Source organism: Ostrinia nubilalis, chromosome 16, assembly GCF_963855985.1.
Source record: "Ostrinia nubilalis chromosome 16, ilOstNubi1.1, whole genome shotgun sequence".
Lineage (NCBI taxonomy): Eukaryota > Metazoa > Arthropoda > Insecta > Lepidoptera > Crambidae > Ostrinia > Ostrinia nubilalis.
In genome coordinates this window covers 12,218,851-12,230,869 of record NC_087103.1, presented here as the reverse complement: position 1 = coordinate 12,230,869, position 12,019 = coordinate 12,218,851, and positions in this window count along the sequence as shown.

Sequence of the window (12,019 nt, the reverse complement as noted above, 5' to 3'; positions counted from 1 at the left end):
TACCAAACAAGTTTGACGTTAGTGCGTCAGATAGCCACACATTTAGCACATTTAGGGACTTACTGACGTCACAATCTATTCATCCGTATTATTATAATTTATAATCAGCATGTTTTTAACAGGAAGCGATCTTAGGACGATTACTATTTGCTAAACCTGAACGTTTATTTATTTTACAATGATGTCATCGGTAAACAGAATATTCAATCAGTCAACGACATCTAGTTTAGTGCCGATATTGATGATGTAATGACAAAAATTAAAATACATAATGATAATAATATTTTCAAGGCTAGTATTTTTCGCGATAGCTAGCTAGGAAAACATACATAATGAATCAATGATAATATTTTCAAAGCTAGTTTTTTTCTCGATAGCTAGCTAGGAATACATTCTAGTCTACTCTACGTCAAATGAAAGAAAATGTAAACAACTTTATTATAGGGACATTAACAGCTTGGACACAGCAAATTGATATAAAATAAGAACTGACATAAAATGAAATTTTGCGTAGTAGTAGATAGAAGTCCTAACGATATTAACGATATTTAAAGTGGAGTCAAGGAATTTGTATATGAATTTGATTTAACACGTCACTGTGTTTCATTCACGCGAATTTACTGTTCAGTGTTCAGTTAGAACTTCGTTATGCGACCGCAACCGTGAATTGCGTGAGTCAAGGTCATAATTAGGCATCAACAACACCAGCTATAATAACAAATCCACATGTTACGTTAATTTGGTAATAAAATAAAACGTGAGTACCTGCTTAAATTCAACACGTGACACAATCCAATTAGCGAATTTGTTAAGTACAATACAATCGTTCACGAACTGTACTAACAGACTGACCATCTGTCAAACATTGAGCATCAATTGATGATAACATGACATATTTCCTGATTAGGTCATGGCCAAATTATACCGTATCAGTAAAGAATTTAACAGTATTGAACGAGTTTCAACTATCATCTATAAATACATCATCACGAGCCACAAATCATCACAGACACGAAAGAGAGCGTGAAAACTGTAAACTAATCTCTAATTAGGCATCTTACCAACTTAGCCGATAAAAAATCTAAGCAACGCATAAAGAGATGTAATTATGTAATTTCGAAGACAAAAATAGACTACTAAGCACAACTGTCTATTAAGAATTCGTTTAGAAATAAGTAGCTGTCTAAACGTGGCAGTAAAAATTAATGCGGCTTGATTGGCGTAATGAGGATATCGTTGCGCAGAATAACTTGATACGCGATCGTGACTGTCAAAAGACTAATGTAACCACTAGGACTCAAGCCGTTTTTGTAAGAGAATCATGAGGATCATGACTTCATGAGAAGACGAAGCTTAAATTAATCAATGAACTGAAGCAGCAGTCTATCCGCAATCCATGTAGTTACACCGTTGATAATTAAATGATGATGAAAGTACCGAATGTGTAAGATGCTAAGTATGTGGATTTATTTTACTACTGAATACTAGAAATAACTAGCATTTAAAATTAAAATCGCAACCTCCTTTCGGCAGTGTATCAAGCATCATTAATTTATCTCCATGTTCAAGTTAAATGCAGTTGATAACTCAAACATTCAAGATACTCTTCTAAACGAAAATGTAGAGCAAGCAAGCGATGCGTTGCGTGTGACGACTTGACAAGTGACAGCTGCAGTGCACTTTCCAAACTAGTTTTTTCAGCACCAAACACCAAAACAATACACTCATAGCAATCGTAACATCTGATGTTCCATATAACACACGTACGCTGATGACATTATTGTTTAAAAAACAAGCCGATTGCGGAATTCAATTTATTATTCAAAGCAACAAAGAAGCGAAAAAAGAACAATGAATAATTTATGATCCCGACAGAGAATGTGAGATAAAAGTATATTATGTTTAACAAACAAAACAATGTCACAGTGCGCAATGAATAACAAATGTACGGTGAGCGAGCGCTCGTTTTATTAACAAGAGCTACTACCGCTATTTGACGAAAGCAATTAGTTTACAGCACAGTTTTGCAAAATCTACTTTAGACTTCATCAATCTGGCATCAGCTCTTCAGTCACTCCATTACCTCTCTCCAATGGTCAATTGATCTAAAGAGATATTCAGCTGGCACCATTTCCGTTTATTTTTAGAAAATAATATTCGATCAACCAAATCGAGATCACTTAACCGTTTTAAAACGGCACCAGTTTTCTAAACAACTTTCATTAAGTCAGAAGTTAAAATCATTCACTCCTAAGTTGTGTGCAAGTGCAAATTTACCGAGTCAGATAACTTGGCCTTACTTAAACGATCAGGCGCTGTGAAGTTGGATCGCAGAAAGTACATAAATTTTATCTCTATCGTTTAGATAGGAAAATTTGCTAGGAAGGTAAGAAACGAGGTCAGGATAGCGAAAACACAAATACTTTGTAACTAGGTTAACTAAGTGAGACGGCGGGAGATAATTATCATAATCTGATAAGGGGCTTTAGGCATATTCTAATTCGCAAAGAAAAACCAGAAATTATGGATAAATATGGTTACTGTTCCTGTCAAAGCAATTAGGACTAAACTAAATCCCAGCTTGAACGAATTTGGAAACGACAAACAAATCTTTAAAACCATTAAAGACACGAAAGCAATTCATAACTCGAGTTTAATAAAAACAAATAACGATAAGATCTATATTACTCGTATAAATTGAACGACAGCCACTTCCCGACATTTCACGGCGGAAATTGTCGGTACTTTCTAGCATTCCATGCTTCTGTTCCAGTCATTAGAAACATTTCAATCATCATTAATGTAAACGATAACACTGAAAGTTAACACATCATTACAGACGTATACCGCGATGATTTCAGCATACCAGAGGAGAACGGAGTCGAACATGTAACAGGCTTGATTAATAAGGTACAAAAAGACTTATTTAAACTCGGTCTCAAACATGGATGCAACGTTCGCGTACCAGTTACTCGGATGGCACATATAGACGTAATTCGTTTGAGCAACATCAACGTGCCGCAACTTCGATCGTGCGATGAAATAATTGACCGTTGTAGTGACCTACTCGATAATAAGGTTGAAAGTTAGATTTTGAAGCATGAGCATTAGACAGCACATAATTTATAATGAAATGATCGTCCACGTAATCCAGATTAACTGGGGTAATTTTAGGATTCAGTTCGCAATAAATCATTCTACTCAAAGTAGGATACTTAATAATAAGTCATGGAAATATTTCCTCGACAAATTGGTGCGCGATTTTTTAAAATCTGTGAATATTTATCCAAATAGGTCACCACATTCATATAAACGATCATACTTGACTGGAAATTGGCTTTTAGTCAAATCAAATGTAATTTAATTAATTTACGGTTCTCAATTTGTTGTACTGTCGCGAATGGATCCGGCGCCCTTATTTCAATGATTACAAAGGTCAAATCACCGTGCTAGCTTTCAGAAGGTCTGATAAACGGGTAATCAGGCCCCAGTCTGGTTACCTACTTGTAGATTCTCTTCACCCAATGGCCCGGTTCTCGCTTCCGTGGTCCACTTTCGAACGCTCTCTAAATCCGATCGCCCAAACAGTGTCGAATGGATTGCGCAACAGAATTGGTATTAAATTTGTATTGTCATCGCAAACGGTAACGAGACGGCTAGACGAAGACGTAATGCCAATATTGGCACGAATAATTTTGTTGTCAAATTCATAATAATAATCGCCTGTCACGGTGTTTAGGGGAGACTGGCCCAAAGCGGGCACCTTAAGGTAAAGTAGGAAAAAAACACACAGAATAAGCAAAATGGAATAAGTTTTTATCGTGATCAGTTACTACATTTATTGTAGTTTGACATGGCATTTTCAAATCATTCATTTGTCTAATATATAAAAAGTAGGCACTCAAATACGAAACACTATCACTTGCTCACTTTGCCCGAGGGGGTGGCCTAAAGCGAGCACCGGCACACGGGCAAAACGGGCATGCAGAGGGCAATAGTTTTTTATTTATTTTTACTTTATAATTCTGACCTTTGAATAATAAGGAATGTCTATTCAAACACAGAATGAGAATCATACTTTCTTTATTGCGAAAAAATAGATTCTAGACATAAAAATTCATCAAACAACATAAAAATTAAAACATAAAACTAATCAGAAGGAACTCTCTTTGAATAATGCAGTCTTGAATCATTATCTTCTAGTATTTTGAAGCTTTTGAGCTGAAGTATTACAACTTCACTCCAAGAACCTTTTTGTGATTTTCTTTTATATTTATTTACCATCTAAAAAGTCAAATAATAAGAGATATATGTCTACACTAAAGTCTGTTTTTCTTTGTTTGTCCAATATTGTAAACAATCTTAATATTCCTTTTTAACGAAATAATTCGTTTTAAAATAAGATAAACACAAAGCTCACAACCATGTCTTTTCAAATCATATAATTTATTAATTTTTTTCACTGATATTACTTTATAAGTTATAAAAAGATTGTTTACATTGTTCTACCAGCAAAGAAAAACTGACTATACCTACACGATAAATGTAGAGGACTAACAATAAAAGCAAGTTAGTTTATATGGCTATGAAGAGGGTAAAGTGAGCATGCTCATTTTGCCCTGCTCACTTTGCCTTTTGCGCCACACCACGTTTCATAAAACATAAACTATAATTCCTTTTTAATAATTTTCAAGGAAATATCCTTAAAACACGGTTAAGTAGGTGCAACACATTACGCATACATTGATAATAACGTACGTCACTCAGTTTAATCCAAAACACAACAACCATACCTTAGTTTTTTCAAATAAAATTGTCGAATTTCGTTTATCGCTGTCCACGCATGGTGTTGTCACTCGGAGGTGGCACACACGACCTCCGCGGGAGCGGCGGGGCGGGGGGATAACGTGAACAAGACAAAACAACAAGTCGAGCAAATGAGTGTAAGTTTAGAGGGGGGTGCCCGCTTTAGGCGGAGTGCCCGCTTTGGGCCAGTCTCCCCTATCTCGTCCTCCTTCATTCTTCGACAACAACTGGTTTATTTGATGATTTAACTATCGGAACCGACGTGTCTATTTTGAAACATAAAATTTCCATGGATTCAGTTGGAAGAATTTTAGATCTTTCTAATAATACATTTTATGGATAACAATATCGACATTTCACTGTAAAGTATCGAAAAAAGATTGATTGCTTTATTCCGTGTAGAATTCAGTATCAATTAGAAACACTCGAGCTAAAACGATTAAAGGAAAATTGTCTTGACGTATAAAAAATATAAAGCGATATAAGTAATGTGTATTTGTCTCCTCTCTGACGAAGCGCAAGATTTCAAAAGAATATGTAATGTAATTAATTGTAAATGCTAATTGTAACTTCATTATAAACCATCGATCTATGCTTGTCTCAAGCTTGCATAATTTGCATAATTAATTACTAGGAGAAGATATAATCCCATCAAAAACAATACTTGTCAAAAAAACCAAGTCTCGCAACTCAGTTGTTCTACGGTAAAAAGTTGTGAGATCCATGTAATACCAAGTCCAGGCCAGGAAATCTTTAACGTTTTACATAAATTATTGACTTGGCCATCGCACTAAATAATTTAATTTACACGTGTTTTCATGCGATGGCCAAGTCAATATATTTATGTAAAACGTTTAAGATTTCCTGGCCTGGACTTGGTATTACATGGATCTCATAACTTTTTACCGTAGAACAACTGAGTTGCGAGACTTGGTTTTTTTGACAAGTATTGTTTTTGATGGGATCTCATTTCTTTTTGTATTTTGTAGACAGCAGTTATGTATCTAGAAAACTGTACCGAAATTGAAAAATTTTACTCGACTTGGCGGTTGCACTACCGTGCCCCCAAATATTTTAGTTTTTCCTTGATTCATACACCAAACACCACTTATATTCCAAATTTGAAGCTTCTAGGTCTGCTAGAAGTGCCTTAGAGTTTTGATGATCGGTGAGTCAGTGAGTGACAAAATTAAGTAACTTTGACCCGTTATAATTCTTAAACTACTGATTCAAATTGAATGAAATTTTAAATATACCGTGTCTTTACAATGCCTGCATAGCTAATGAAAATTCAGCCTTCTAGTTTTATCCACAACGAAGTTACAGGCAGTCGAAAATGGCCTGAATTGCTTCGAGAAAAGGATGGTACGGCCGTGCCGCTTTTTTGCTCGACTTGGTGGGGGCACTGCCGTGCCCCCAGATTAAATCCTCTATCAGTTTCAAATTAGTTTAATGATACAATGAAACCATGTTGGCACCAATCTTGGCGTGATAACAATCGACTGATCAAATAAACAACAATCCAAGCATTTAAAACGGTGTTTTACAATATTATCAGCAGCTGTTTGTTTATCTAGAACTCAAATACCAGGTCAATAATGATGTAGAAATATTGAAAGTTAAAATTGCTTTTGCCAATATAATCACTTGTACTATTAAAAGTTACTAACTCTAACGATAAAATTATAGTCAGGATTTAAGTTTCGTCGTTACAAGTGTTACAACATGCCTTACGAAAGCTGTAATCGGATAGGTACTGATGTCATATAAGATTACCTTTCTGCATGTTACGACGACCTTCTGTCACTAATACGACGAAGAACGTCAAAAATTTCTTCATAGCAACCGACGGAAATGTCAATATTGTGCCTTCTGTAATTTTCTTAGCATCCTTTAGGATTATTTCTGTGTCCAGATCGTTACGAATTCAGGAAAAGGTGTTAGACCATAAATTGGCAGTTTCACTGGCGATACTATTAATTCTCGAAGCGGGTGCAGTTACTGTCACAAGTGGTGACAAAGTGCGGAAGGGTTCGCTTTGGTTACGCGAGCCATATTTATGTCCAGAGAAAGGTGACGTGTACCATTGGTGGTGACATTCGCAAATACAGGGTGTCCCTGTAAGTATGGATTAAACAAAAAGGATTTATTTTATTGTGCAAAATCCAAATACGATTTTCTACACTCTACAGGAACAAAATTCTCAGAAAAAAAAGAACATCCCCACTCCCCATACTAGGTAATTGGCTGATTTTACTAAAGACAATTTGTATGAAAAGTTTAAACATTTTTGGAAGATTTGAACTTCCTTCTCTTGGAGAAAGTAGTGGCATTTGAGCCGTAGAATCAATCCTTTTTGTTTGATCCTTACTTACAGGGACAGCCTGTATACCGAGCTGTTCTGTTCCCGTTTGTGATCGAGGAACAGTTGCGCAAACGCTTTCGCCGCGATTTCACCGAGGTTCGCGTTTGTCGCTAACGTTGGGTAATTGAATGCAGGTATTGTTGAGATGTTTGTGCGGTGCGACGAAGATGTAACATGACTGAAAGTAGAAACGAGAGTGGCATTTGCATATTTCAGCGGTGTACAGTGGAAAACAGAAATTGTTGGTGTTTTAACAATGAATTCCGTTTCCGTTGAAGAATAGTAGAATAAGAGCGAAATTAGAATAAATGTATAATCCTTTTGGTAAAAGTTATAAACGATGGCAGCAGAGTACCTTTACCCAATTCGTTGTTGAGATAGAGACGCGATGAATACGCATACCATATGACGATGTTGAAAATCATAAGAACTTAAAAAAGCATTAGCACAGTTTTCTTGGCTTCATTGTTACGTAGTCTGTGACGTTATGTAGTGAATCCCCACAGGAAAACATGGCAGATAAGATTAGATAATAAACTACTTGGATCCTATGGTATAATTTGCTTTACCGCTCACGCAGCCACCTCTAACGTTGTTACCCTGTTATTCACCGTAACGGTATCGTAATATTGAAAATGGGCTGATGAAATATGAACTCTAAATAGATCCCAATTGCGATAACCAAATGGCATACTTTCTACGCGTGACCGTAAAATCATGACCGAAATTATTAAGAGTGTAGCAAATCATGCAAATACGCCCACCGTTATTGGAGCTCTGATGATTCAGAGATGAATCTTCATTCGATTAAGAAAATTCTCTTTGTAATCCTGCAAGATTTGAATTCTATTACTTAGTTAGAACTCAATCTGTTATTGATATTAATAAATAAACAATTTTATTTTTTAATCCAAAGCAGCTCTGAGTCACTCAAACATTTTGACTTCATTGGAAAATTTTTGGAATCCCCAATTCGCGGTGTCGTCGCGGGGTGAACATTAGGTCCATAGCTCAGACTAAATTGGTTGTGTGGCCCACTCGGCAAAACCTTGGCTATTGTAAAACGATTTCTCCAAGCTATTCACAGTGAAAGTGCTAATGGGCTGGAAACAATACAGCATTCAGTATTGATCCGGTTGTTTATGAGCTACAAAAGGATTCGAATCGTCGCATAGGTATGTAGAATTACGTAAATAAGTTCCATTTTGGAATCGGTCCAGGAATCCGGAGATGTGGCAACACTGACAAGCGACATGGAGAAGGTATTAGATTAGGGACGATTTTAGTAGGAATTTTATATCATCGAAGAATGCAATCCATAAAAAACCTGTATCATTTCGAATGTTACGTATCTGGCGTTTTAACATTTAGAATCAGATGTCATGAATGTAATTTAAAAAATGTCGAAATTCTGGCTGGTCCTCAAAAATGAGGTAAAAATAACAATATATCCGTCAGTTAGTAACTTTTTTTGACGCTCATATTATTTATTTACCGTGGAAAATTCAACAAAAACATCAAACATAATTCCAATTAAATAACTTATATTTATTTAACTTTATAATGAGTATAAATTATGTACAAGTAATGAGCCGTCTTGTTTTATACATACATACAAGCAACATATTAAATTATATCATTAATTACAAGCAACAGAACCAATTTAATTCATTAAAGGACACTGTTGAATTAGTCAGAATAATGAGTCATAATAATAATAATTATGCTATTTTATTTACGTTTGATTTATTACTTTAGAACGATTATGTAAAGGTGTCTCCATTTTTTTATGTTTATGTTATGACAAACTTCGAAATACATATAAAAAAAAGTATAAATAAATAGTAAAGTACGTACATATCACTTACTTCAAAATATTATTTATAAAACACATTTTTGTTGCCCAAGTGGCCAAGTGGTACGAATACTATGCTAGTAGTAGTCGCGAGTTTAATCATAATAAATTCAGAATAATACAATAATCATTGTGCGTATGAATCTGTTTGAAATGTATTGCAATATGTTTAATATATTCATCGTCAGATTTTTCGGGAATCTACTTATAAACAAGCTTTGCTTAGTTTAGTACTAGAGTATTAAAGAGCGTTGGTTTATTAACCCAGACAAAGTCTGGACGAGCCACTAGTGCAAAAACACTTGGCAACAAATGTTCAGTATCGGATTTGTACCAAACAAAGGCGTACGCCCGTGTGATACATAACGAAACACGGACAATCAACAATGAAGTTAATTTCAGAGCGTAGACAAAAGACATTCGAATGGAGGTCAATGTCATTTCCCAGTGGGCTGGGGAAAACGCTCCGTTATTTGTTCGTGTGATTTATTATCGCCGTTATTATTAGCTGTGGAAGGTGCAGTACTGATTGTAGCCATTCCGTAACGATAACGATACGATTTGTGTGAAGTATGGGAACTGAACTGGAATGTTTTCAAACACGTCTCCTGTTTCCAGAAAAATCTTGTCGGCCCACTGTGCGATCGTTTGTAATTTACACCTAATGGAAATTTAATAGAGCATGTCTAGCATGAAATTATTATTCATATCAGGAAGCAGAATATTGAAATAACTGCCGTTTACTCTCTCTTCGTTTTTTCATAGAATAAACTGAAGATATTAAAATTAATAAAACAATCAGTTGAATAATTCTACACCCTATTAGTTGATTAAATAGATACAGAATATACGACAAAAAATCGCAACGTATGATGTCCAATTTAATATAACGACCTGATAAAGATGATTTATATGTCAAAACACTAAACTAATTAGCTAATTATTTCGTATATCCGAACTCCGTTCCTAACTGCTTAAACTTTAGTATGTTAACAGTACGAAATTAAGGTAAACATAGTAGCACCCTTTTGTGATAAGGGCGCTTTTGCAAAGAGAATGTATAGCTTGTTGCGCTGTTAACTGTACCTAGTTTGATAAACTGTTAGCAAACACTCCACAGAACATTGAACTCTATTGTGCAAAGTTGTGTGCAATTTTGTATAGTAAACAATACAAAACAAACAAAAGGTGAAAGTAATTGAACACGAACGTAACGCAAAGCATTAAATTAAGTAATTAATGTGTAAATTAATATTTGTCAAAGAGATTTAAGTATTAAGGTTTTATTTTAATTGTTTGTGTCTAGTCTATTTAAATTATTTCCTTATTTACTTACTTAGAACATGTTGATCGTATTTATCCAGATTTTTTTTTCGTCAAACAATTTACGAGGCAATTTATTAAGAATAAGAAATGTATTTATAATGTTCATTACCTACATGTCAAATTTTCAATACAATAATAATATTATGTTTTCTTTTGTGTGAAAGAAAAATTTGTTAAAATAAAAATGTAAGTAAGTAATACTTTTGGAATTTAGTGTCATGGTTTTGGAGCATTATTTTGTCCTAGTCCAAAAAATATTAAAAATGTTTTTGCTCGCAGTCAAATGTTTTTAAGTAAGTTGTTAACATATGTTTCGCTACATCTTTGCGTTTCTTTAGGTAAGTTCTCTTCCTTTTTATTTCCCAATCATCTCTGAATAAAACAAACGAATAAATGAATTTGCAAACTTAAAATCAGCAATTTGCAGTCGTAACTCGCAATTATATCCTTTGTCAAAATCCGGATACGAGATAATACAGTCGAATACTAATGTTCTGAGTTTGCACACAATGTGCTAGCTATAAATAAATCATTAATCATACCAATAAATGAAATAGGACCGCGATTTCGAAACAATGACATTGTGTGACAAACAGGAACACATGTTTACTACTTATCAGTTTTATAAACATGCCATTTAGAAGCAATTTATGTTAATTTTGTTAACTGCGAGTCTGAAGAGTAGCTTTACTTAATTTTGTTTTAATTTTAGTTTCCTTTTCGTGTATATTTTTAATTTGTAATAATAAAACTCTTTTAACGCGCGATTTAACAATGGTTTAGAAAATCTTGGATTTAAGACTGACTAGCGGAATCCAAATACATAACAAAAATAGTTCTAGAATTTTTATCCTACTTACTTAGTGGTGTAATATGGTGAAATAGAAAGTAATTTATTTTAAATGTTTTAGCGTGAATCCTTTACTCAACACAGTCATTGCTGTTCCATAATAGTAATTTTATGGTGAATCCGAATATATGGAAATCGTTTTTCAAAACCTGCTTTGAAAAACGATTTCCATAAATTACACACAAAAGCACAGATTAGTATTTAAAAATAAATAATACAAGCCTAAACATTAATTCGGCATTACTAACTGAAGCCATTTGGATTTCCCTCATAACAAAAAGTAGGAAAATCACGTTTTTCGTTTCAAAACCAGAAAGTGAGTCATTCTAAAAATATCGAGTCTCGCAGCCAGGACTTGGAATCACCAAGAGCAACTCATGCAAATCTCTCTCATTACTATTCGAGGTCATACAAATGTCGTTTGGGGTATGAAAGCATTGTCAGCACATCATCCTGTATATTTTGTTGCAATTTAGACTCTATTACCACTACCTGTGGTTAAAACACCGCAAAAAGTTAATAATAGAGTTAGCAAACCGGTTGTATACCGTACCAACTGTACCGTGACCTCTGGGATAACGGTAATGATAAGGTCGGGTCAAAGGTGAAATGTTTATACGTCGACCATCTAGATTTATTTCGTTTGATTATGAGAAATAATAAACATAAAATAAACAATAATACTCTGGGATGTCTGGATTTTATAATTAATTGGACATCTGCGTTTGGCTGGGTGGTCGTAGTGACTAAGCCTATGCGCAGACCATTGATTTTTCGTCGGCCGATAGTTTAGTCGAGCAGTTGATCAGTATGGGCA